This window comes from Protobothrops mucrosquamatus, unplaced genomic scaffold (genome assembly GCF_001527695.2).
Source record: "Protobothrops mucrosquamatus isolate PMUCROS unplaced genomic scaffold, P.Mucros_1.0 scaffold117, whole genome shotgun sequence".
NCBI classification, from domain to species: Eukaryota; Metazoa; Chordata; class Lepidosauria; order Squamata; family Viperidae; genus Protobothrops; species Protobothrops mucrosquamatus.
Window position 1 is genome coordinate 224,621 of NW_015386489.1, and position 27,611 is coordinate 252,231.

Consider the following 27,611-nt stretch of genomic DNA (forward strand, 5'->3'; position numbering starts at 1 on the left):
TAGGAATCCTCAAGTTTGCAGAAGAACTGCTTCTTAAAACAGCTGCATTTGTGCAACCTTTCTCACCAACCCTATAAAACAAAACAAAATGATCAGTTAATAATAAAAGTGCTATAATTCGTGGGGGAAAATGAAATGAATGGACATTTTCCTCAAAATTAAGTTAGAGCTATTCCCATATTGGCTGGAAAAGATTGATCAGCTGTGTATTTAAAACATTGCTGATGATCCTGCTGGAAGTCACAACCTATTCATGGACACTCCCTGTGCCATTCCACATATGTGGTGTAGGGGTTAAGGGGCTAGACCAGGGTTCCCCAACCCTCGGTCCATGGACCAGTACCGGGCCACGGAATGCCAGCAACCGGTCCACACAAACAAGCAAAGCCCCATCCGCGAGATGCAGACAGCACACAAAACCAGGCACCTCTGGGACCTCTCTCCATGGAACCGGTCCCTGGTGCCTAAAAGGTTGGGGACCTCTGGGCTAGACTAGAACAAGGAAGCCATAGAAATTCATAATGAGATGTTCCAGCCACTTCCTTTCAGCTAAGCTTACCTTACAGCTTGGGCAAAAATTCAGCAGTGAGACTATGCATATAACCTTTAACTCTTAAGAAAAGGAATGTTGATGATGAACTGTTTAGTGCATAGCTGGGGAATTTTGGGAATTGAAGTCCACAGGTCTTAAAGTTGCCATGGTTGGACACCCCTGGTTTACTGTATCTGGAGTTGTTGAAGTAACAGAACATTAACCTAAACAAAAGCGAGCAACTCAGATTAGAAAAAACTCAACAATCTATCTGCGCACATGGATTTTGACAGTAATGGTATATGTATGTGTATACATAAGCACATGCACACCCCAGATTAGCTTCCTAGCTGTTCTGCCTTAGCCTTAGGCAGCTATTATTTCAACTAGTACATTCTTCAGCAGAGTTTGTCCAGAACTTCAGACCCAGAATCAAAACTAAATTGGATGCAAATAGCAGGGTTTGAACTGAGATCATTTGCATATCTAACCCTGAGGAGCTATTGGTGCTTCCCTGTTTCTTCTATCTGAAGGATACAGTGCTGCAAAATAGCATGCCTCTTTTAACTTAGTTCACTCCCTACTGTACATCACTCAGTGTCTATAACTGTCACTGTCCCAATTCCTTCTAAGCTTCTGTTCCAGATGCTTTATGGCCCCAAAACATGCTATGATAATCAACCACTTGTGTGTGGTGGGAAAGACAGAATCAACATCAGCCTGCATTGGCATTACTGAGTGTGGTTGACAAAAACTCAGTACTTCATACTTCAAATCACTTGGTTGACTGGGGAAATACACCACCCTATAATAACGTGCAGTCAATTTGCCAGCAGAGAACTCAAAATGATGTCAGTCAAAGAAGTCCTTGAGATCATGCCAAGAACAGAGAGCAAAAAAAAAAGCATGGTATCTTCATTTGATTTTAAAAGAATAATAGTTTTCAAATTAACTGGAAGGCCAACGTCTTGATCTTAGCCCAGCCTTAAGACAGTGGCTGGCTTCAAACAGCCATGGCTGGCTTCCATACTAGATAAAACAGCATTGATTTTTCATTCTCTTAGAATAAGCAAATATTCTGGGATTACAAAGGATGGCAGCAGGGATGAAAGGGCATGCTTGTGCCTCTCCAATCTCATCTTTGATTGTTCCCACAATAGGCCAGCTGATTTTATCTCCAAGGTAAAGTATTGCAGATTTTAAAACTCTGCAAGTTTCAGTAGGATGGTGTTAGTGAAAGAAGGGAAAGATTATTTTTATATTGACATACCTAATGATGACCTTAAACCAGGGGTCTTCAAACTTGGCCCTTTTATGACTTGTGGACTTCAACTCCCAGCATGCTGGCTGAGGAATTCTGGAAGTTGAAGTCCACAAGTCATAAAAGGGCCAGGTTTGAAGACCCCTGCCTTAAACGGTTGTACTCATGGGCCAAGGATGAAATAAGGTAACGTGTTGTGAAATAAAGAGGAAATTTAGTGATATTAGATCATGATTATGCTGAGATTAAGTTGGAACCAAGCCATAAACTAACTGCAAGACTGGATCCCAACAACACCCTAAGCCTTATCTTAATATATGAACTTAGCCAAGAAATGCCATATGAGGCATTAACATCAATCTCAGAAAACTGGTATTTTGAAACAAACTGCTATGACAGTTTTCCCCAGATGGGATAACATATAACTTCAGTGGCCATACTGATTATGAAACTTGTAGCTCAACACATGTGAACACCACTTGTTTAAAAAGAGTAATCTATGTATTTTTGTGAGTTTAAGAACACATGTCAGAATACAAGATGGCTTTTAGTTTGGCTTTTAATGTCTTTCCCTTATCCACCTCCACCTGGAACAACTGTGAAGAATGCATTGCTTCCTACTAATTCTTCTATCCTACAATACTTGCACTTGAAGCCTACAATTGCAGTCTTATACATATTACCCAGCAATAACATCCAATTAACTAGAGGTCTCTGTTCCTGAGTTAGCAATTTTAGGGATGCCTTATAAATAAGTGTTTGGAGTCAACTCTGTCATTTCCATTTCATGTGGATTGTCTTGATATTCCTAATCTAAGGTCCTGGTATTGATATGTTGCTGTTATTGGTGGCATTACATATAAGCAATTAACAATTGGTCCCCTAATAGAAACCTACTAAATAGCTATGTAACCAAGTCATTCCCATGCAGTCTTTAACACAATTCTTTAGCATTCATTCCCTACTGAAAATAACAACCCAACCCGTTCATGTTTATTCAGAATGTTTATCCTACTGTGGCCCAATGGAGCTTCCTACCAGGGTAGGGTGCATAGGAATGCAGCCTCAGCTCAAGTAGGCGTAACTGAACTGAAATTACATTCTTCCCCTGATACCCATATTTCCATCTTCCCCCCTCTCTGTGTTGACTTTTTTTTATTGAAAACTCCTCTGGGCCGAGATGTCATGTTGTAATTCTGTAAACACAAGAAGAATGTACATACACACAGCTGTGGTATATAAAACAGTAATGTCAACAACTTACTAGTGGTAGTGATTCTAGTAGTCAAATAAGAATGGGTAATTCAATAGTCAAAATGTATTTCTTCAGCTACAATCAAACATTATAAATTTGAATTAAAGTTCTTAGTTAACATTACAGTTGTCATATTATCTTTAAAAAGCTCCATCTGCATTCAAGAATTATGAACCTGCTAGATTGGATTTAAGATACAGCTCTACAGCTACTTAGCTGGAAGGAAACCCCACTGATCATAATGGTTTTATTTCTGAATAGACATACATATTGCGAGATTCAAGAGGATTGATCATGTTAGCTTGGGGCTGCAAATATATTGATTTATTTATCATTAAACAAGTGTATATAGCTGTCCAGCTCACACACAGAGATTCTGGAAGGCATACAACATTAAAAACTCACCATTAAAAATCCACAATTTAAACCCCCACGCTAACCCCCCCCCCATTATCTAATGCCACCTTCAAGCATCAACTATAATCCTCTAAAGTCATAACACATTGGTTTGATTTAAGATTGCCACAAGATTCCTCAATTAGGTTCACAAATTGCCCTAAATCATGATTTACTTACCCATGGGTTATAACTCAATTTTCCCAACACAGGAAACTATAAAAACCACAGTCAAGATTTGCACATAGGCTGAATGAAAATCAAGCAAGTCACATTATGGCTTAGTCTGATGTGCAAATCCAGTCTTTGTTATGCATAGGAATACACTAGTAGGAAGTGACTAATTTCAAGTTTCATAACATTTGCAGAATACCTTCAGTATCAATGCATAAAAAATTCAGCCCACTGAACTTGGAAGTGACATTGAAGCAATAATGGAGCTTATTTCTAAGCATATTGAAAACTGTTTATTACATTTACTTTAGGAATTCTACCATATTGTCCAGGAAACCTTCAAAGAAGGTTTGGAAAAAAATTATTTGTTCATATTTCAATTTCAATTTATATAGCCATGAGCGACTCTGACCAGCTTACAGCAAGTAACATCAATACAAAACGCACTATAAAACAATACAGGCAGCAGAGACTGAAATGAACTGCTAATGCATGTAAGTTTTGCTGGTGTTGAAATAATAAAGGAAAGAGATTCCACAAATAGAAATGCATATAACATTCACATACTTATTGCGAAGTTTATAAACTACATTAAGCTATCTCTCCCAGCATATACCTCAGTTTTTGTCCTCCTGTTATTTTGGAATCCCATTAAATTTCTAGCAGGCTGCCTCTATTCTCCAGCACATCAGCTTATATAGAAGACCCATTGAAACCAATAATGCTATAATAAATGTTGTTATTAATTTAGCAGGAGTTACTGATTTCAGAAGTTTTGTTTGATTTACATGTTGTGCCTGTCCAGGTTTTCATCACGTGATGCACAAAAGAGAAGTGTCATGATACACATAATTCAAACAAGGTAGATGACCTGGAAGAGAATGTGGCTTAGAGATTTTATTCATTTGCTCTTAACCATGACACAAATATACCCAAACTTTTCTTCCTGCTTTGTGTCCACCATCTTATTCCCAGGCTCAGCTGCTTTAAGCAAGACAGATTTAAATTGTTTCTAGATATATAAATATTAAGTTCCCCCTCCTTATTGTCCAAACTTCAAGTCTGTTAGGTTTGTCATCAACTATTTTGGAAGGAAATCAGGTAACTTGAATCTGAAACATTAGAGAAAGATTAGGGATGGACAATTGAGACAGTAGCATTTTATGCCAGTATAGTCTTCTGCCAGCTCAAATAGGGGCTAACATTTAGCCATGGGGAAAGGATCTTACACTGGTAAACGGGCTGTCTCCTGATCATGCAGCTTAGTTGAAGATTTTTTTTAAAAAAAAATGTGAACCAGGGCTTATTAATTTGGGAATTGTTTGCACTATTATGTGAATTGCATTCTTATTATCTCCACTTGGATCCCGCCTTTCCTGTAAAAACACAAAGTGGTTTAGAATTTATACCTACACTAGCAAGGAATAAGGAGGTTTGGATTGACGAATATTAACTGGTCCAAGATCACCCAGTGAACTTAGACATTCAGTGCGGTTTTCCCAATGGCTCTCCTTGCTTTAGTCCAACATTTGAACCAATGAGCGCAGTATTTTCTCCCGGAATACTGCCCTGAATATACAAGTGCACTAATTCATTACTTGCAAATAAACCCTTCATGTTTAACCAAAATCTGAATTTGGTTTTAATTGCTGTCTTATATTCTTTGGGGAGAGCCGACACAAAAACTGAAGAAATCCACATCCAGACTCCCAGGGGCTGGGGAAAGGGAAGGAGTTATGCTGCAATAACAATATTGTATTATTCACACAATACAATAATAACCTGCATAACTTTAAGTAGGTGTAATTCTAATTAACCACGTTCAGGATCATGGCTCCAATTCAGGTATCTTAAAGGTGCATCTTAAGCACATTTTGGGAACCAAAAAGATAGTCGCGCGCGGCAGGTTGGTTTGAATCTTGATCCTTTAGGCTGGAGTAAAGTATTGAGCTCAGCGAACCTTCCTCCAGTCTAAAGAGTCGCAAAATTTTGCCTATTTTGCCAGAGGGGATAGATGGGATGGCGCAAAAAGGCAGCTCCGATCCTAAGGACTCACTTTTCCCAATTGCTTGAGAAGATACGAATTGGCCAGTCTTTCTCAAAAGGCTTCCGACGAGTGCCGGAGCCCTTAAGAGAAAGGGTTAGAAAATTGCCCGATCCGAACTTTAAACCAACTGAGTTCAGTCTAAACGGAGCTGCTCCCCTTTGGCGGACAGGCTAAGCCTGGGGAGGGGAGAGAGAGCCGGACTTTTTTTGAAGCTGAAGTCAAGATGACAAGAAAAATAGATGGGCAGGAAGAAGTTCCGGCTTGGCAAGACTACATAAAAACTTCTCTCTTTTTTTCCTTTTTTTTTTTTTGGCCGGGCGATTTCCTTTTTAAGGCTGTTCTGAGCGCGGGGAGAAGGGAGAAACCACGTCGGGTCCAGGTTAAGGGGATCAGCGAAGCCGGATTAAAGAGGGGCAGCGGCGGCACTAAAGAAACGTTGCCGGCGGGTCTTTCCTACTGCTTAGTCCTCCCTGCGCTCTCGGGGGGGGGAAATAATAATAAAAAATAAAATACTTCGGGCAGCCCATTTCTTTCCTTTCCCTTTCCTCAAAAGGGCAAATAAAGGCTCCCAGAAAACGAGAGGATGAGAGTCACGCCTTTCTCGCGACCAGCCCCGACCATCACTTTCCTAAGAGAGAAACGCGAGGTGCTTTAGCCCCACTTTCTCCCTCCCACTTTCCCTCTCTCTTAATTATAAGGAGGCGAGCCTTCGCGTTGGGGGCGCTGGGGAGGGCCCTCGACCAAATCTGCGTGCGCAGACCGAGGGACTCCCCCCACCACCACTGGCCCAAGAGAATCCACCAGGGAACTGAGTTTTTTTTTATTATTATTAAAGTTATGGGCAAAATCTGTCCATCTCTAAGCCTTATCCAGCTCCATCTCTAAGCGTTATGTAGATCCTACCCAGTTCCGCGTTTGAGGGGGGAGGGAGGGAGGGAGGGAGGGAGAGGCGTGTTGATTCATTTCCACGCATTTCTTAGAGCCGAGCGCGAGGAAAGTAGCAGCCACCTTAGTAAAGAGGAGGCTGAGGATGTGGCCAAAAGCAAGCTCAGCTGAGACCAGGTCAACTCCGAGCTTTCCCCTTTTCCAGAGCCGATTGGCTTCACTCCTAACTTAGTTCCCCTGCAAGGGCTGTACTGTATAAGAAGGTCTTCTCGAAAGCTGGAGCGCTTCCGAGGGAAAACTGCCAGCTTGGTCCACCAGCTCGGTGATTTATTTCCGAGTAAATATGAATACACAGGATTGCCAAGGGTCATGGGGATGGGGCGGGCTGGCGGGCGGGCGGGGTTATCCCGCTCAGGAGATTTAAAACAAAAAAAAGATTCATTTAAAGATTTAAGAATTCTCTTTCCTCGTGGCTTTGGTTTAATCATCGTAGTTTTTTTTTATTATTGGAAAACAGCCTTTTGCCAGGGCATCTTGGGAACAAGGGTTAGCACTCGGATGTGTCAGGGATTTCGGTGGCTGAAGGAAGCACATTTAATTGTTCCTTCCCATCGAAATCAAACACAGATTCCCTCCCATAGACCGGTACGCTCCCACAGAGCGGGCCTCCTCAGGGTGCCGTCGGCCAAGCAATGTCGGCTGGCGACCCCCAGGGGGAGGGCCTTCTCTGTGGGTGCCCCCACCCTCTGGAACGAACTGCCCCCCGAGATCCGGATGATTCCGGATCTCCTTACTTTCCGCCGCGCCCTCAAGACATGGCTNATTTTAGAAGCAATTTTAATTGGAAACACAGCCGTCAATATTTGGTTTTTAATTCGGTTTTTATTGGGGTTTATATTGTTGTATTTTTGTATTTTTTGTATATTGTGTATAGTATCTGTTTTTTAAATATGCTGTGAACCGCCCTGAGTCCTATGGGAGAAGGGCGGTATATAAATTAAATTTGATGATGATGATGATGTTTACCTGGAAGCAAGAGCGCTGAGTTTTTGACTGGGTAGGATCTACATAAGGTCTAGAGATGGAGCTGCATAAGGCTTAGAGATGGGCAGATTTTGCCCATAACTTTAAAAAAAACCAAAAACTCAGTTCCCTGGTGGATTCTCTTGGATGTCTAATCAAAAGAAAATTTTGTTTGCATATAAAATGACAGATTTATTTTTGCAGAAGAGCTGATACAAGAGCCTGAATTAATGTTTATACAATTTGAACACAACACAGTGACACGCTAGATTTGGCTAAATTGGAGTAACTGGCAATTCAGAATGTTGTGGAAACTTAGTCCTTTCACTGAAGTCTGAATCAGACCAACACTTTAAACCATTAACATGGTTTTAAGAAATAAGTATTTTGTTCTGTAGTTATGGGTTTTTTTCAGCTTGTTGCTCTCGAGGTATGTTGGACTACAACATCTATAGTTCTCAACCAGATGAATTGTTTAGCACATCTGGAAGACACCAGACTGGGGATAGCTGGTTTATAGTCTGAACTCACACAACACAGCAAACCAAAATTGTAAAATCACACACCAAAGTAGTCGGTTTCTTAGTGTGGTGTGTGAGGCCAATGCCTGCAAACAGTAACCATAACTTAGTGTTTACTATTGTGTGTGATTATTGTCCCTCCTCATGATTATAATTTTCATTTATTTATTTCCATTTTTACTGTACATTGCTGTATGTTATGAATGTGAGATAACTGTGAATGTGTGCATGTATGCGGTTTCTTTAGTATGTTTGCAGCGCGTTTGACATTAACAATGCCATCTGTATTTGCAGTCTAGGCACCCAGGTCAGGAAAACTGAAGAAAGGCCCTGCCAAGTCAGGAAGCTAAAGCTGCCAATCTTTAAAAACTTACTCACTTAGGAAAAATAGTAGGAAATTTTTGAATATACAAATGGTGGAATTACTCTGTTTCAAAGTAAATGCTGTGGATGAATCTTAAGGTTTAGTTAAGGGCTATTGAGTACAGAATGCTTTGCTTTGCTTTGATTGGACAGCATGGATTAGCATTAAGAATACAAAATAACCTGAGCTTTGTATACAGCAACGTCTTCTCATTCTTCATAGTTTTATAGTGGAGTAAGTCTGGGACCTGTTTGATAGGACTAAATTATTGCAATATCTATACGGAGTCAAGTCTCAAATCCAGTTTCCCCCAAGGGAAGCCCCTTTCAATTAAATAGAGACATTCTCCTACCCTCAAACCCTCCCACTCCAAGCATGCCATAAAACATCATCCTTAGCAAAAGATCCAATGGTTGTTTAAAGAAATGGCTCCAGCACTCTTGTGTCTTCTTGTGAATGTATGAAGAGCTGCAATGTGTGTGTGTGCGCGCGCTCATTCTGCAGGAACCAGAAGGAATTGTACTGGAGCTCCTTCCAGATCAGCAGGCCAAGGCCAAGGCCTTTGGCTGAGAATGTTCCAGTTTTCTGGGGAAATAGCATGCTAAGACTTTTTCTCCGGGAGGCCTCCCCTCCTTCGAGAGAAGCAAGCATTTGATCGAATGATTCTAATTGCTCCAGCCCGCCATCCATTCAGGAGAACAAAAGTAACACAATTAGACTTAATTAAGTTTGGTTTGTTGTTGTTTTTAAAGGCCAGGTTTGTCACGGTTGCACAGGCAGCAAACTGCTCTTGTTAATTCCCTAAAGCTGCCTTGAAGGTGGTAATATTCGAAGTAGGTTACCCACCTGTTGATGGACTTCTATCACTTTATTTGGAAATTTAACTGTGTGAGCCAATGCAAAATCCAGGGCTGGGCCACTGCTCTTTTATGACTAACCAAAGTGTCCTAAGAAGAAAAACCATACTTTCCAATTCCACCAGAACTTCTTCATCAGGCAAAATGTCTTAACAAACAGGATAATGTAGGAACTAAAGCAGAGACCACCTGGTTCAGCCATTTCAGCCAGTACTGGGTGTGATTAGTAGCAGATAATATCTAATCTGCCAGGACAAAAGTCGGTCCACCAGCTACCCAGGTGCCAGTCTGTTGCTTTTCCTCACTCATGGTTATACCTTCTTAGAGTGTCAGCCAATCCTGGTTGTTATGGCAATAGAAGGACTGTCTTTGTGACTGATATTGGCACTCTACATAGGCACCTGGGTCTGGCAGAGAGTGAAAATAAGCATTAAGGAAAATCTCCTTCTGGTCATGCTGGACTCCTGATGGTTTCATGTAATTTTTTGGCAGCAATTGAAACATCATTTCCTATTATTTCATTAAATGTATTATAGTCATGCACCCCGTCCAACTCTGCAAAATATTTTGCCATTCTACCAGGGTGAATTTTATCTAGATTGCCATTCTGGTACTAACTTGCAGTTTCTCAGTTAAGTATTAACTAGATCAATCCCTGCTTAATTTTATGAGATAGCCAAGACTGCCTAGGAACTGCATTAAAATATTTAGAACTCTGCTGTTACTGTTGAGACACCATTTTAGGCTGAGAAAAGTGAATGAAAGGAAGAGATTAATGTCAGAGAAAAACAATGACTTTGGTCTGGATCCTAGTGAGCTGGGCTATGAGTGAGTTTTAAGGTGTCCTAAGGCCTCCCTGGTCATTGATCCAAGTTCATCTAAGGTCAGGGGAAAGCTGGTATGAAATAGCTTCATCCACTATTTGCCTTATCATGACCACTCAGCCTCTAATATCTGTCTATTCAGCAGGAACACTGCAGGAAAAACTGGATTTGCTAGTGCCCATGTGGAGAAGAGAAAAAAAGTCTTCATTTAGGGCAATATAAGAGCATTGCCATTTAAAAAATGGGAAACTAAGTAAATTTAGCAGTTTTTCCTTCTAGTTAATAATCCCACTATTCACTGATGGGATGGCACAAGCGGATTATTACACTTCCGTTCTACCTGCATGACATTTCTCTAAGAAATAGCTACAAACAAGACTTTAAATGAAATAACAGTATAGTGATTAAGAGGTGGGGAAGCAATGCTAATTCCATTACGTTCATACAGTAATGAAACCAAAACGGGCAAGCAAGGTTTCCATGTCTTTTGTCCAACTGGGAAGAATTTAGCTCAGTCTACAATCTGACTTAAATTGAATACTAAAACACTGGCCTAGTTACACTTGGAATCCAAATATTCTTACTTGGATACTTGTTCTATTGCTTTTTGATCAGCATGAGCTGATCAAAGTTAAATGGCATTAAGGACATTGTTCCATTCAAGAAGCCCACACACACACAGACATACATAATTCCTGCATAAACATGGGATATAACTGCATGGTTATTTTAATAGAAACAATGATATTCATTTATTGTGAATACTGTCATTTATTTCTATGGACAAATAAACAAATTAAATAAACGCCACATTTTGCACTCTGTTGTTCAGATCACAGTTGCATGATTGAAAAGGAAGTAAAGAATTGGCTTAAGTTTGAGGATGTGCAGTCTTTAGCAATCAACCCACATTTCCGGGTTTTGGAAAATTGTTCACAAATATGCATTTAGGCTTTAGCAAAATGATGGCTTGGCTGTCCTGTTGCACTTATATACGCCCTAAACAGAGTACAGATACCTTTAGATTGAATCCAGATTTAGTCTTACTAGTTAAACACACTGAAAACAACCACATTTAAATTAGTCACCAATTTACTCGGTGTTACACAGCTCTCTAATCCACGATTAGGCTTATTTGGTTTAGGCATAACAGGTTGTGTGAATCCCACCAATGGTAGCTTATTCAATAAATCACAGTAAAGAAACTAAGGATTAGTGCGGGAACGCAGACAATAGTGGATCAGTCAAAAAGCCGTCCTCGGCGTCTGGGTCCAACCATTAACATAATAATTGGGACTAACTTTCCAAGGCAGCGGCGGTATGGTTTTTAAAATAAAATGGCAAAAATTCCTCCTGAATTGGAGGTGGGGAGCAGAGGCGTCGCTGTGCGCCCGGGAAGCCCGTCTCCAGTATGTGAGATCTGAAAAGCCTGAGAAGGACTTGAAACGAAGCTATCCATCATTTTCACCAAACTTGTCCTATTTAAAAAGCTGAGCTTTGGGGGAGGCCAGGACTTCAAAAGCAAAAGCGCCGCACGAGGGACCGGATGCCCCAAGAGTTTTTCCTCTGACTTGTTACAGGCGGCGGGCTGGGATTGGTGGGGGCGGGGGAGTTTGTTCGTTTGGGTGTCTATATAGGCAACAGTCTAAAGTATCAGCCAACCCAAACTCAACTGCTCTTAGTCATTTTTAAAAGCTTCAAATTTAAAAATATATATATATAATAAGTGGGAGCAAGAAGGCGGGAGGGGAGTGCGAGAGGATCCATCCAATCAAACAGCTCAAGTGGGAAAGGAAGTTATTAACTAAGAAGTTAAGCAGATAGCTCTTCTGCCAGTTTTAATGAGCAGGATGCTTTCTCCCAAGTGCTGGGGCTTGGAAGAATATTAGGAGTTAGGGACCATTGGGCTTGCATGTGTTTTCACTTGACTTTTCAGTCCCAAAGATATTTTAGGAGCCGTTTCATAAAGGCATTTCGTTCGAAATCGCTTTAGTCTCAAAATCCAAAGTCTCTAATTCCAGGCAGCCTTAGCTCATGCTAACTTATCTTCTCATGCTGACGCGGAGGTCAGTCTTCTGGGGCTTAGTCCCAGGTTTTAAAAGGTTTTTACTCCTACAAAAGTCAAGGATGACTTCTCCCTGAAGGAACAGCATTCCGGGTTTTTTTCCCCCCCAGGCAAAGTAGCTTTCGGGTCTAGCTCAATTAGTTCCAAGTATGATGTCCTCCTAATTCCAATTATTTTAGTGGTAATATGCTTGTTTGTTTCCAGGTGTTGGGTTTGCATCATTGGAACTCCATCACTTTAGGTTCCATATAAAAGAAACTTTTCAATTGTTCGAAAGTCGGACTAATGAAAAGAATTTTTCTACTAGATATCAAAGGAGAGAGAGAGAAAAAAATCCCAACTTGGCCATTCAGTTTTCTCAGAGTTCTGTTGGGGGGGGGAGGGGCGAAAGGGAAAGTGGAATGAACTTGGCCAGATCACAGGACAGGCACCTAAATAGAAAAAAAAATAAATTAAGTACAGTACAAACCTGGGCGTGTTCCCTCAAAGTACACTCTTTTGACTGTGTTGGAATTTACGGCCGATTTTTCGCTTTAAAGCTATTATACTACCCGCAGTTAACTGACAGAAAATCCCACTGAATAAAGGGTGGCTTACTTCTGAGTAAGACCCACTGCATTGCAATTTTTCTTCCACCCAGCAAAGCAATAGTGCAGTAATACGATTCAGAATATGTCGGCTAATCCTTTGAAACGAAGTTCTGTTCTTTCTCAAATTCTTTGGGAATCGTTTCGACTTGGATGCATAGGGAGACCCTCCATTCGTTCACGCTAATGAAAAGAAAGGTCAGAGGACTGGCAAAGCACCCCTACCTGTATTAGTAAGGGTTCTGAGAATTCCTCTTTTTTTTCCCTGCCCTCAAAGGAGTTGCTGATGTGGAAAAGACTGTGGCAGTTAACGTTTAATGTAACCTTGTCTCATCAGTCGAAAACAGGACATTAGACATCTAAATCTTTCTGAGAAACAGATGAGCATGATTTAACACAGTTGTTTTTGTCTAATTTGTGTTAAAGCCTGTGCAAAGATTTTCTTTAAAAACTTGAAATACTTAATTGAATCTCCACAGACAAATTGAGCGCTTAGGTCTGAGTGAATTCTAAATTCATCCGTGTATCTATCCAATCTCTTTGTCAATCCACAAATATTAAAAAAAAACAGCACATGAATTGGGTTCCTTCGTATTTCCCTCATTTTTTCTTCTTTGAACCTTAGAGCATGTACCCCAAAATTGGATTTTAATATATTAAACTAAGGTATTTTAAGGTTGTACCATTAACATCTTTAAACCCTTTACGATTTTCAAAGTCATCTGAATTTTGGTGTTTTTTTTTCTTCTTCACTGCTGATTATGAGTTATTAATTTATGCCCAAATACTAAACAATAAACCTTCCTGAACTTCTGGATAGGCATGACTTGGAATGCAGGAAAGGTCTGTTGTGTGATTTAAAGGTTTTTTTCGTTTGCCTAGATTGGAACTCACAGGACAGACGTAATTAATCAAAATTCTCGATCTTGGGCTCCTCCGCACCGCTGTGTCCCAACTTTCAAATAAGTCATCAAATCTTTGGGTGAACTTTCCATGAGTGGGGAGGGGGGGAACTGGTTCCGCCTTCTGATACTTTCAAGAAGTTTTCACAAAGACAAGTGGGACCGAGGGAGGGAGGGGAGGGGGAATGAGAAAAAGGAGGAAAGGGGGGGGAAAGTACCTCTGTTAAACAAGATAATTCTTGCTGCAAGTTTATTTCTACTTTCGACTTCCTATTCTTTTGTGGGATGACCCGGGCGCTTTTTCTTTCCCCATCGGAGACTTCTTTTTCTGCTCTTCTACTCCCCCCACCTTTTTTTTTTTTTGAACTCGTTTTATTGGCGGCTTTTGTTGTTGTCCGACCAGGGGAAGGAAGAAAAAAAGAGAGAGACAGAAAGAAAGGAAGAAATACCGGGGGCTGAGAGGTTGCCTATGCAGGCAGAACATCCCCAAGCTGTTTTTGTGCTTCGGGTTAGCGAGGGGGCAGCGGGGCGCTCGCACCCAATCTTCCCCTGGACAATAGGAGGCTGGACAGCTGCACTGCAGCCACAAAGCTTCTGTCTTCTGCCGGCTCTGTTTACTTAGTTTTGCTTGTGACCTCTGGGCTGCACTTGTTGCTAATACAGATGCTGATCAAGCCCCTTTAATTGGCTTTCTTCCTAACCTGGAGCTCCAGCCTCTTCTCCCCTCTTCCCCCCCCCCCCAGTGTTTCCAAACAATTTAATTGACACTCCCATAATATTCACCTGCTTTCTCTCTCTCTCTCTCTCTTTTGGGGTTGTGGGGGAGGGTAAGTGAGAAACATTGTTTGGAAAACTTAAATGCTCTTTATCTATATTAATTTTTCAACTTCTTTCTTTCAATCGGAAGTGCTGTTCCTTGGCTCCAGGACCTAAGTTTTGGGGAAACACCCCCGAGTTTTCTCCAAAGAAGGATCTTGGATTGAAATTCCAATTCCATATCCCACGATGAACATTATTAAATAGATGAAATGTGGTGGTATGACTGTATCTATTTAGTTGGACTGAATTCAAATGAAGTTTTTAAAGTTCAGAAAGAGAGAAGGAGAGAACAATGAATATATCCTAATTGGGATCCCAAAGGTGCTTTTCCCAAAAGGCAACTAGACTTTCTTGGTTTTTATTTTGAAAATGCTTTGCTTCTCGTCTAAGAAGCTTTTTCAGTTCTTGGATGAAAAGTGAAACCTTTTCAAAGAGAAAAAGACAAGTCCAGTAATGCAGACGTGAAATTTTCCTTGAAAACCTGAATGGGGATTAAGACAGAGGCAAGGAAGTAGCAAAGCAACCAACAAGGGGAAGGGGAATAATTCATTCACTTTAACTCCCACCATCTATCCCCATCTTTAAGCAACCAATGTCTTGATGCAGATGTGACATGTTATTCTATGATTCATAAGTGCACAAATCATTGATTTTATGTAAGCAAATTTTCAGAAAAATATTTATGCGTAAGCATATATACTTGTAATCAGTTCCTTGGTGTCTCTTCCAACGCACCTATTCTTCTATCCTGGGATTTAAAAATAAGCTGCTTAAAAAGTGAGAATATTCAAAGGAACATTAAAGGAATAATACATTATTATGAGATCCTACAAACTTTATCCTGAAAAAAATGCCCTGGCAAAACTATTTCATGTCCTGTCCCTCATCTTCATGAAATGAAACATGTCAAGTGCTTTGAAAACTATTTAATAAACTGAATGGTATTCGATGACATTTTAACTGGTCCCAACAAAGCCCTTTTGTATATTAATATACAAATTCCAGGAGTCTCAGTGAGGACAATCCACATGAATTCTGGCTATTTTAATCCAACACATATGGAGAACATAAGGCTGGAGAAGACAATAGAATATTATCTTATTCCAAATAATGCTAAGATGGCTTCAAATGTTTCAGAAACATGAACTGATTCATTAAAACTGAAAAATATTTTTACTGCAGACTTCCCTAAGTTGATTTACTTATTAAATAAATGTATATGGCCATCCATCTCACACACATGGTAACTACAAATGGCTTACAACATTCAAAATCTACAGTACATCCCAACCTCCCAATGTTAATGATCTCCTTAAAATATGATGAGAGATGCACTTGGCTTCATCTCAAGGTAACAAGCTAGTGGTGGCTTCTTTGTTGGGGGATAGGCAATGCATCATGAAATGAGGCACAAGAATCAGAAGGTTTGTCCCTTTGTTGTGGTGCTTAAGATAGGCCCGGTAAGAGTAATCCTTTCTGTAGATACTTTATATTTACACATGTTATTTGATTATATAATCTAGTCATATATACAATGGGGTATGTATATATACAGAAGCCAATTGCATTGTGACCTAATAGATTGGGACAAGTTATGCCCAGTAGTTAGATGATGATTCCCTGTGCCCCGTATATTCAGATTTTTTAAAAAGATAATGATATACTTATGTTAAACTGGATCTTGGTGACTACATGCAATAGTTTGAGATTGATGTTCCAGTGTTCTGCTTTATAACTGGCAAACATATAGGATCTGCCACCTGGTTTAGTTCACTACAGATAAGGATATATTGTAAATACAATCAGTATCCTTCACTTCTGGAAAATGAATAAAAAGACTGCTACTTTATTTTAAAAACATATTACTGATATTTTGCCTCCTTTCCAAATGTCTGTATCTTATTTTCCTCTATGGTTTAATGATTGGCTCAACCATTCTTCTGTTCTCTTATTGAACCTATAAAATCTCTCCAGAGACATTTGGTGCTTATAGATAGGAAAGGGAAATATATGTTTTTTCAACTGGTTCTATCAATTGAGATCAAAAAGATGGCTGGACAAGTGATTAGTCAAGATATTATCTAGGAGGTCTAGAAACCTGTCTCTCTCAGGTCACTTGATCTTGGCTGATATGAGTCAGGATTGGAAGTTGACAAGCACACCAAAATAAGCTAAGCATAGGCAGATGCACTTGATGGGCTGCAGATTCCCTATGCCTGTGACTTTCTACAAATGCTGCTGCAGGTTGTTCATTGTAAACATTCCTGTGGAAGAGGGAAACAAAGGATCAATGCTAGGAAATCTCCCTTCCATTCCATTTGTTTCTGATTCCATAACCACAGAATGAATTACACTATGATCCATGCCTGTTTTCAGGTTGGATATGTTCTGGGCAAGCATGGATATTCCTGGCTTCATCAGATGAAAAACTGAAGCCCTTGGCTACACCTGGGGAGAGATGGCAAGGAACTCCTCCTGCTAAAGATTGGCACAGAGGGTCAACAAAGAAAAATCACCCTGCTGTGACATACCCCAGCATTTTCAATAGAGGCACATCAAAAAGGGTTGTCCTTATGTATGTGATGGATGGGAAAGCAGGCACTGCCCTTCTATTCATAATGCAAGCACAAGAAAGCAGCCCTGGTATGTGGGATCTGGAATAGCTGCAAAGCCCACTCCTGCTACAGCTGCACATGGAGGTTTAGCAAAGTATGATTATCGCTGATTATGGGAAAGGTAACAGGGACAGTGAAGCACTCACTGATTGAAATCAAAGCTCAGCAAGGAGTGAAAAGCCTGACATTTGAGAAATAACAATGCAGGCACTTGACTCTTTGGAACAGTAGCTCATCTATGGCCAAGTATTGCCCTGTGATGCTGGTAACCAAGGCCAGTGGCAATCTTAAAGTTTTACACAATTGGGCTCCACAAGAACATATGTGGGATTACAGCTATATGCTCTCTGTCTTAGAAATAAGCCCCATTGATGTATTAGGGGAATAAACTGAGCCACAATATCACAATCAGTGATTAACTAAAACATAGGTTATTGAATTAACCTAACTGCCAGTGTTGGACCTGCATCCTGTGACCAACTGCAGTTTAGCCTAACATGTGTATGCAGGAATATATTGGGCAAGCAATATTGTTTTTGATGGAAAGCTTTGTCGAGGGATAGAATTCCAGAATTCTGGAACCTACATGCCACAATGTTGTGGTTGTTTGTTTTTTTATTGTTTGCCATTTTCAACCTCTTATGAAATGGTGTCTTCCTGACTTCCTGAATCTAAGTGGCACAGAAGTCAAATTTCTTCAGAAGGTTTTCTGCCCATTGGCTGCTGCTGTTCATGCTGATAATTTGTATACGAAGTTGTGAGATTAGAAGAGAAAATGGGATCTGGATGCAGCAAAGATGTGTGTGTGTGTGTGTGTGTGTGTGTGTGTGTGAGAGAGAGAGAGAGAGAGAGAGAGAGAGAGAGAGAGAGGAAAGGAAACACTTTGTAGTCTACATCGTCCATCTTGAATTCTGAAAGGTATCTTTATGGCTCGGAGTGCTGCCTTTGATCTCTTTTGATTTTTAATAAATAAATAAACACCCCCAAGATCTGTGGTGACCTAAAATTCCTTGCCTTTCCATAGAAACATCTCCATTCCTTGGGGACATTGATGTTTTCTTCTTCCTAGGGGTTATGATATGGTAAATCAGATTCAGAAAAGCCGGGACAATGCCAGCATTCATGGGCCCGAGGCGGAGGGGCTGCGAGTCTCGCTCCCGCCGCCCAATGAATCAAAATATTGTTCCGCCGCTGGCTCTTGACGCCTTTTCAGAGCCTCCAACTTTGCGCGACAGGCAGCAGGTTGCGTTGCCAGGGCGACTCTACTGTAGGCCGGCCCCGAGACAATGCCTGGCCGAGGGAGGGTCTCCCTCGGCCAGGCAGCCACTTCCGATGGGGCAGCCACTCGCCTTTGCGACCTCGCCTTGTCATCGCAACAATGGGCAGCTTCGCTGGCTAAGGGCTTTCCCCTCCACCCCACAGCTGCCTTTGATCTTTGTAGAAAGGGAGAACAAAGTCAGCCCGAAAGGGAGGGATTCATCCAGGGCTGGCTGGCTGGCACTCGTTTGTTTGTTTGTTTGGTACGTTTGGGGAGGGGGGGGACACAAAGCTCCTTTTCTGAATTCAGGAAAGATGAAGGAAGTGCCCACTAGAAAGCTGCGTGCCATGATCTTCTCCCATTCCCATTCCCACTCTCAGGCCACCTTTAAGATCCAGTGAATCACATCCCTATCAAAGATGGCATCCCTCTAAAAATCAGGGAAAACATGAGAAATTCCTGATCTCCACTAGAGGGCAGTACAGTGAAGTACCTTCTGGCCCTTCTGGTTCAAAGGCCAGATGATAACAACATGTATATTGCACACATGTGTATTGCCCGCATACATGTATGTGCGTGTGGTATACACATATCTTGAAATTAAACCAAAATGCACAGGCATACCAGTTCCTTGCAAAAAATGATTTAATAAAATTATTATTAAAATTTATTAAGGATTTATTACATTTTTCCAAACTTATATGTTATTTATTACATTTTCCCAAACTTATATTCTGACAAAACCATTTGTGAAATCTATTTTCATAAAATTAATTTCATTATGCTTCATTTATGGTAAGAGAGGAGGAAAAAGAAAACTGACATGAGGTTTTTGTTAGTCACCGGATTGTTGCTATTATTAAACCTTATAATAGTTCTAAACACTTACAGTGTTTATTACTTTACGAACAATACTTTTAAATAGGTCATTATGATTGGATTCATTTTCAAATTATTTTATTATATATTGATGGCATTTCTTTCTGGCACATTGCTACAATGAATCCCCACCAAATGGATACAAGTCCATAAATTCTAGAAACATAAAAAGAGCCTTTCAAAACATTCTCATTGTTAATACTCCATCCACTACTATTTAATTAATTGTGCTATTTCTAATAATGTAGCCAGCCCTTTTTATCTCTTGACTCTCTTTAATGTGTGGTGCAGATGTAGCACTCTTTCTAATCCTGGCTGAATTGACTGATCTACGCAAACTTTGCATGAGTAACCATGAACAGAAGCTTTAGGAATCTTGGGCTTGCTTTGAAGCCATGAATCCCCACCTCCACTCTTGTCCCTGGATTAGAAGAACTCTTAAATATGCAACCTGGATCTAGTGTTTACTTATTCATTAATTTATTGCAATTTGGCATGGTATCTATAGGAAAAATTGGAGTACTGGTGGGCTTGTTTCTGCTTTGAGTTGAGGCCGGATGGTGGGGACAAGAGAGGAGAAGATTGTTTGTTTCTTTTTTTAAAATGTTGCTCAAGAAGGAAAGATTTGACATCTCTTTCTTCCTCTGGGAAAAAAGAGGGGGGGGGAGTGCCAGAGGCAGGGGATACTTGAGGCAGAAACCAGGACTAGAAGTAAGAATGTTACTTTACTATCAAGCTACAGTGACTGTTCTTTCCTTTAACATAGTCTGGTCACTGTTAAACTGTACTAGGCAGCCTGTGACCCACTGGATCATAGTTTCAGAGACACTTCCCTACCAGATTCCTTCAACAATGGCAGAGTTTCTAATGTACTTGAAAAGTTCTTAAAAATTCAGGGAAATCTTCAGAGATTCATCTGCCTTGAAAGAAGCCCATGTTGAATGGTACAGCATAGCCAAACATTAAGAGCTGACCACAAGAAATGTTTTCTGACATTTTGTAATGTGTCATAAATTGCTTTGTGATCATTTTTGTGTGATAACATGTTTTATAAAATTTGCCAAGTTTTAATTCCACTGAGGACATTGGTCCTGGAATTTGAATGCATTCTGGAAGTTAGCACATTGGAGATACCTTAGTTTTGCTCTGTGAAGCATAATTTCACCCAATTAAAGGTTACAGACACAAGAGTTTTACTAGTATATAGATTGTGATCAGTGCTAAGGTTAGTAAAATGCATAGTTCAGTCTCCTCCATCCTGAGACTTTATGAACTAGTACAACCTCCTCATCTTGTGTTTGTGAAATTCGTATCAGTGAGAACTGAGCTAGACTTCAGGTTGAAGAAGACTGATTTAATATCTCAGTTTTATTTATGATAGTGTAGTGATGGTAGCGGTAGTGATAGTGGTGATATGAATATTGTTCTCCACTATATAAAGAGATATGAATGTTTGAGTGAATAAGTTTTTAAATCAGTTTTAGTCAGGATTGATTACACATTATCCCTAAATTGTTGTTGTTTTTTAAAAAAATGTTTGTCTTTTAGAAGCAATGAACAGAACCATATTTCAGAGAAGCATTGTGCCTACAGCACACATAAATCCTCTGTATATTCTGATATAGTAGAATCTGTTATGCAGATGCATATGGCTGCTGGACTATTTGGAGACTATTTGCAATGGTTTGAATATAAAGGGCACTACACTGCAAAGTTCATTGCTGCAAATTTCCTTTGTATCATGGAGAAAGTAGTTATATCGGTATCATTAATCCTTCCTGGTAAGAAACAACTGGCACCAACATGAAATCTCTTCATATAACACAGAGGAGATGTGTGAGAACTATCTCATGCTTCACAGTTTCTGCTGGAGAGAAACAGTGTATTCTTCACTGGACCACAATTATCTGTGGGATGCTAACATCCCAAGTGGATAATTTTGATACATTATACATCATGGAACCCACAATATGACTATGTTTGGCACAAAACACAGCTACCACTATTTTTACTCATCTAGCTCAGTGGAATCATAACTTTTCATGTTAAAATTGCCCAGCTGAGAACAAAGCAACTTCCAAAACTATTTTAAAGGACGTGTTCAAGCTTTGGGCACAAATACCAAAGAAGTAACTTTTTTGTAGACTTGCCTTTCTTTACCCTTAGACAATCAGCCAACATTTTTATCTCTATTAATTCTTTCTTTGAAGTAAAATGGGTGCCAATCAAAAGGAAGGGCATCTTTCTAGCTGTAAATGCTTTCGCTGATATAATATTCCCTTCCTTTACATACTGTGTATTTGAAATGGTAAAGGTAGCATTTACAGTAGGCCTCCCCTGATTTCCTATTTATTTTTTTCAAAACTTGTACATGCATAAAAATAATTCTGACACTAGATCTTTTGAAGGGCAGTACATTAACATTTTTAAAATACTAAATATGTGAAAAAATTATTCACATACATGTGAACAAAACAAAGTTGCAAGAATCCAGAACCCATGTACATTGCCAAATATAGATATATTTGTCACTGGAAATAAATTTTATTCAAATCAGTGGACCTCACTTTCAGTCTAGTTTGTTTGGGAATCTCAGGGAAGTTCTTTTGATTAAACTGATTTCTAGGACTTGGAGAGCCAGCATAACTTTTGAGGGCACCAAATGGGTGAAGGTTAGTTTAGATTTTGGACCACAAAAAAACAGCGAGCTTATTCTGGTTCATGATAGAAGATGGGCAAGCTCCATTATCTCAGGTCAGCTTTCTTTTCATGAATTGGAGAAGCAAAAGAGGGTTAGAAAGAGACAGAAAGAAGTTTAAAAAATGAAATGAGAAAAAGGCAAAAGGGAAAGTCCTCTTAGGGTCAATCGCTATGAGATTAATACTTTATTGAAATCTTAACATTTTTTTACTTAAATAAATGCCAGCAGGTAATTTTATGATAACATTTGAAGGAAAACAACAGAATAAGGAAGTTGACTCAGTTACAGAACAGATCCATTATTGATATATAAGCACAGTAAATCCATTCTTCCATGAAGTTTGATTTCCATTAAATTCTCATTTCGATTTATATAAGAAATAAAATATTTGGGAAACCACTTAGCCTTTTTAAAGCCTTGTAAAATTATTAGCATTATTTATATATCGTATTATTCAACTCAGTAATGTGTACAATAGCTTATGAAAACCAGGACAGGTAATAGAAGCCTTACCTGCTTCTATTGCTAATGTGCAACAGATTACGAAAATTAAAGCTTTTATCCTATACTGCCAAATCACTATGTTTCTGCCATGGAACATGGCACTTTATATCCCCCTCAACTTTATGGACCAAAGAACCTGTTTTAATGGCTCCAGGATAACATAAGAAAGAAACTATCACTTATCTTGATCAAACTAGAGCCCTTAAAACCAGTTAGAATTAATCCATTCATGACCACTTAAATTCTATTTATTTTCATCAGCCTCTTCCCAGAAAAAACTACATTTTGATTGGAGCAATCAGTAACATCTGTACTGTTAACTGTGTTGTTAAATGTCATTTTTACATTGTACTATTCAATTCATGCCTGCATCATCTTTACAGGTGGTCATTTGAGTTTGGCCTGCAGAGTCCTCTCTCCCTTTCCATATAGTCAAATAATACCTTAGTCCAAAGGAGTGAACAGTTGCTATAGGCATCACACCACGCATCACACATTTTGTGACCCAAAAGCACTTCCCCCAGGGTGCTCATTTCTGGCGTCTTCTTTACTAAGCAAGTTCTTTCATTATCTCTGTTTACAAAAACATTACAAAAACCAACAGTATTTGGCTAGGAGCTATTTGAAAGCAACTGTTAACATCTGTGGTCTTAACATCTACCTTTTCTCTGGAAATGAGTTGTTTTATTTGTGTTTTTTTTCCAACTGTTTAATTTTTCTTTGAATCTGACTGATGATGTGGAAGTTCTGAATTTTCCTGTGCTGGGATTTTATGTAACAGTTCTAATTATGGCATTAGTAAAGGAGATGGATAAAATCCTCCAGCAAATGCATGGATAGAAAGTAAACATTTAATTTAAAGTACAAACTCCACAGCCAGTGTTTTTTTACTCAGAACCAACTAATATGTTGGAAATCAGTAAGCAACCTTTCAGGTATACCATAACTATTCATTAGGTTAAATACCACCCCAACACCAGGTTTTTGTACTTCCTAGTCTGATTAAGAGTTCTGGAATAAACAAAACAATTGTATTCTGAACAGTAGCTGTGGGTTGCATGTAATTCTTAGCTGGTGGCATGTGGGCAATGATACATTGGATTACAAAGTAGTCTCTAGTTTCAAGATCCTAGTTTGCATAATGAGAGCATACCTGGGATTAAGGTGTCCTTTGGTTGCACTTGTGGGTGAGAAGCCAAAGTTATTGGCAGGCAATGCTATATATGATATGGGTGCACCTAAGGCTCTCTACACTCTATCTTACTAAAAAGAAATTATGCCAAAGCCTTAGAACATAGAATAACAAACTTGGAAGGACCTTGGAGATCTACTAGTCCAACTCCCTGCTCGAGCAGGAGACCCTATACCATTTCAGACAAATGGTTGTCCAGTCTTAATTAACCTTAATTAATCAAAGTCACATTAGGCAGTAAAGAACAATATCTATAGATCCATGTGGTGATGAACATCACACACTGAAGACTGTGACTTGGAATGTATGAGGAGTAAATGGTAAAACATAAATTAATAACATGAGTAAGTAAAAGATAAATGGGCATTTGTTTGTTTCTGCAGGGATGTAATAGACCTGAATGCAGGTGACCTGAATACAAAATATAAATGATAAATACATGTGGGGCAGTAAAGACGTTAGTTTCAAATTATGCCCCAGTGATAATGGAAGAACCAAATATGAGTTAAAAGAAACACTGTACAACATTGAATTAATGTGATCCAGAGGGAAAATATATACTATAAGATTACCTAAGTAGGATTACATTGGTAAGAACAAAATGAGACACTACAGAAAAGGCGATTGGGCCATTTGGAGACCGATGCATGAATAACCAAGGTGTATATAGGCCTTAAAATATGTTTGTTTATTTGAAAGACATGTTTTATAAATAATGCTATTCATGTATTCTCATGGAGATAAATAAAAGAGCATGACAAAAGGTAAGAGACTCAATAAACCATATGAGTGATCAGAAGTTAGGGATGATTGCAGCAAAACATTACAGATTCTCATTTCTTTTGTTATGCTTTTTATTCATTTCCAGCACAACACAGTGCACATCCTATCCTTTAATAGATCACTTTCATTCCCATACAATCTCTAAAATACTCCTTCCAGCATTCCCTCACAGTTTCATCCTAAATAATTTCATCATGCTTATTTTTATTTCCATTTACTACGCTGAAGGCTCCTTATATAGCTTCTAATACTATTGTTTATTTCCATAAAATCATTCTTCACTCTTTTTGCCTCTTTTAACATTTATGGTTTCATGCTCTCTTTGATTACATTATTTGCAGTAATACTTTTATCATTGCAAATAATGATAGTGATGTGTTAAAGGATAGGATTAAATGCTTTTTCTTAGTGTCCAAGAAAAATAAATAAATATAAAAGAATCATAAATGCTAGGAAGAGGTTGGAAAATGTTAATGCTGCAAGAATAGATGATATTAGGGCAAAATGTTACAAGATGGGAGTTTTTTGTTTAACACATCCTCATCACTAATTCCTATTCTGCTTCTATTGCCACTGTTTCACATTACTGTAATCACCTGGATGCTTTCAAAAAGAATGGGTGACAAAGCCTAATGGATTGTATACAGCCTTGTTTCTTAATCGTAACAACTTTAAGATGTGTGGACTTCAACTCCCAGAATTCCCCAGCCAGCCACAAGTTGAATTTCTGCCTGGATTTAGCTGTAATCAATACATTTAGAATAAACATTCACAGCTTAATCTTCAATTCATAGTCATTCATATTCAACAAAACAACAAAACCTCTCTAGTGACTTATATTTGTAGAATTATACATTATTATGATATCATTGCACAGATATCACAGTAATGAGGACAAGCTATATATTTCTTCAATGGTTGATACTAGAAGAACAAAGCTCTTTTTCTCATTTATACCTCCCTACATCTTATATCATCATAATATGTTGGTATTGAAATACTGCTTCCCTTTCATTCTGATATCATTCAAGGCAGGGATGTCAAACTGCTGGCCCACAGGCCGGACACATCACGTGGAAGCCGCGCCCACCCCATTGCTGGCAATAACAAAACCGGCCTGATATGTTGCGCGACGTCATGTGACATTGCAAGTTTGACATGCCTGATTCAAGGAGAGCCTCAAAGTGTATATCAATATATATATATACAAGTAGTCCTCGACTTATAACAGCTCATTTAGTGACCGTCAAAGTTTCAGTGGCACTGAGGGAGAGAGAAGGAGAGAGGGTTCTCCAGTCGGAAATATCTCAGCTTAGGTTTGAGGTTCTATACTAGCTGAGATATAAGGGGAGGAGGAATGGCTGCTGTCATCTGTGAGTCATTAAGTAGGACATCTTTAATTCATCTGCAGGTAACCAGATGTGATGTGCTCTGCTTGAAATTGGGCTTAAGGGTATAATTGGCTGCTGGTGTACCACCCTTCTTCCTGCCCAGCACTATTCCTACCTGTCCAGATGGATTCCATCACAGAGCTGCTTATAGAGTCCCAAAATTATTAATGCTCAGGGACTTCAATGTGCCACTTAGTGGCATTGAGTCTGGGTTGGCTCAAAGTTCGTGGCCTCTGTGGCAATCATGAAGCTGTCTCATGTCAAGACACTGCATTCATCCTTGTGCTCCTTGAACTCGGAGTGGGTTTTTTTTACAATCAACCATAGTGTTCTTTACCAGCTCTGGAATTGGAGATAGGGGACACCATTTTATGGTGGTTCTCTTTTTTCCTACAGGGTTGTTTGTGTGTTGTTAAAGGGAGGAGAGGTTGTGCTCTAGGTGTCCTCCTTTGTTCGGTGCCATAGGGCTCAATCCTTTCTCCCCTTTATTCAACATATACCACTGGGGTTCAGTATCATCATTATGCTGATGCCAGGCAACTGTTTAAGTTCTGTCCAAGCACCTGGAAATTGGGATTGTTTGTATGGGAAGACATTATCTCCAACTCAATTCTACAAATGGCCATATAGGTCAGAGATACCTAGAACTGGAGATGTTCCATCCTTAACCTTGGATGGGGCTTAAGGACTACAATGTGCTCTGTATGCAAACTACCTGGAAGCTTCAAGTCATCCAGAATGCAGCAACATAGGCAGTGATGGGCATCCCTTAACATGTCCATGTGACTGTCCCTGCTTTGTGAGCTGCACTAATTGTCATTTTGTTTCTGAGTGCAGTTCAAAGTATTAGCTAGACTATATGGCATAGGCCTTTGTTAGTGAGGGACCAACTATTTTCCATAATATCCATCCAGTCACTTCAATCAAACAGCATTAGTACATTCTGGTTCCTTTGTTCAAGCAGTGTTGTACATGAGGACCCAGAAGCATGCTTCTCTATAATGATATCTGCCCTATGGAATGAGACTCCCCTGAGATCCAGGTGGTTCCCACCCTGATGGCATTCTGGAGGCCTTAAAAGACCTGGTTCCTCTCCCAGGCATTGCAACTGGGGGATTGGAGAGTCTTGTGAATGTATGCCATGTATGTCTTGTTGGACAGTATTTCTACTTCATTATATGCCTTTAATATATGTCTTATTTGTTTGTATGCTGCGAGCTGCTGAGCATCAGTTGTGATGTTCAGATTGAATAAATGAATTAATTATGAACAAAAGATTGACAAAGTCAGTAGCTGTATACATTTGCCCCCAAATGATAGAAAGTTCTCAGTATGAATCCAAGAACAGCCAATAAGAATTACAATGTTCAAAGTCTATGTTACAACCACAGATGCAGTCAGAGCAGAAGTTGTTCCATGATGGACTGTGACATGGCCTCAGAAAACAAAGTAATACTAATTAAGGGAGTTTGCAATTCTGAAATTGGATATAATGTATCATCTGGAATAACAAAAATTAAACTGGCCTCAATGTATTAAGCTAAGCAGGAGATAGTCTAATAGATTCCTGCCAAGAAAATTAAATGTTTATAGCAAATGCCTTCTTCCAACAATTTAAAAGATGACTCTATACATGAACATCACCAGATGGACAACACTAAAATCAAACTGGGTATACTGCAAACTGCAAACAAAAATGAAGATACTCTATTCAATCAGCAAGAACAAGAAGTGATGTTGAGTGTAGCTCAGATTGTAATCTCCTTCTTGCAATAT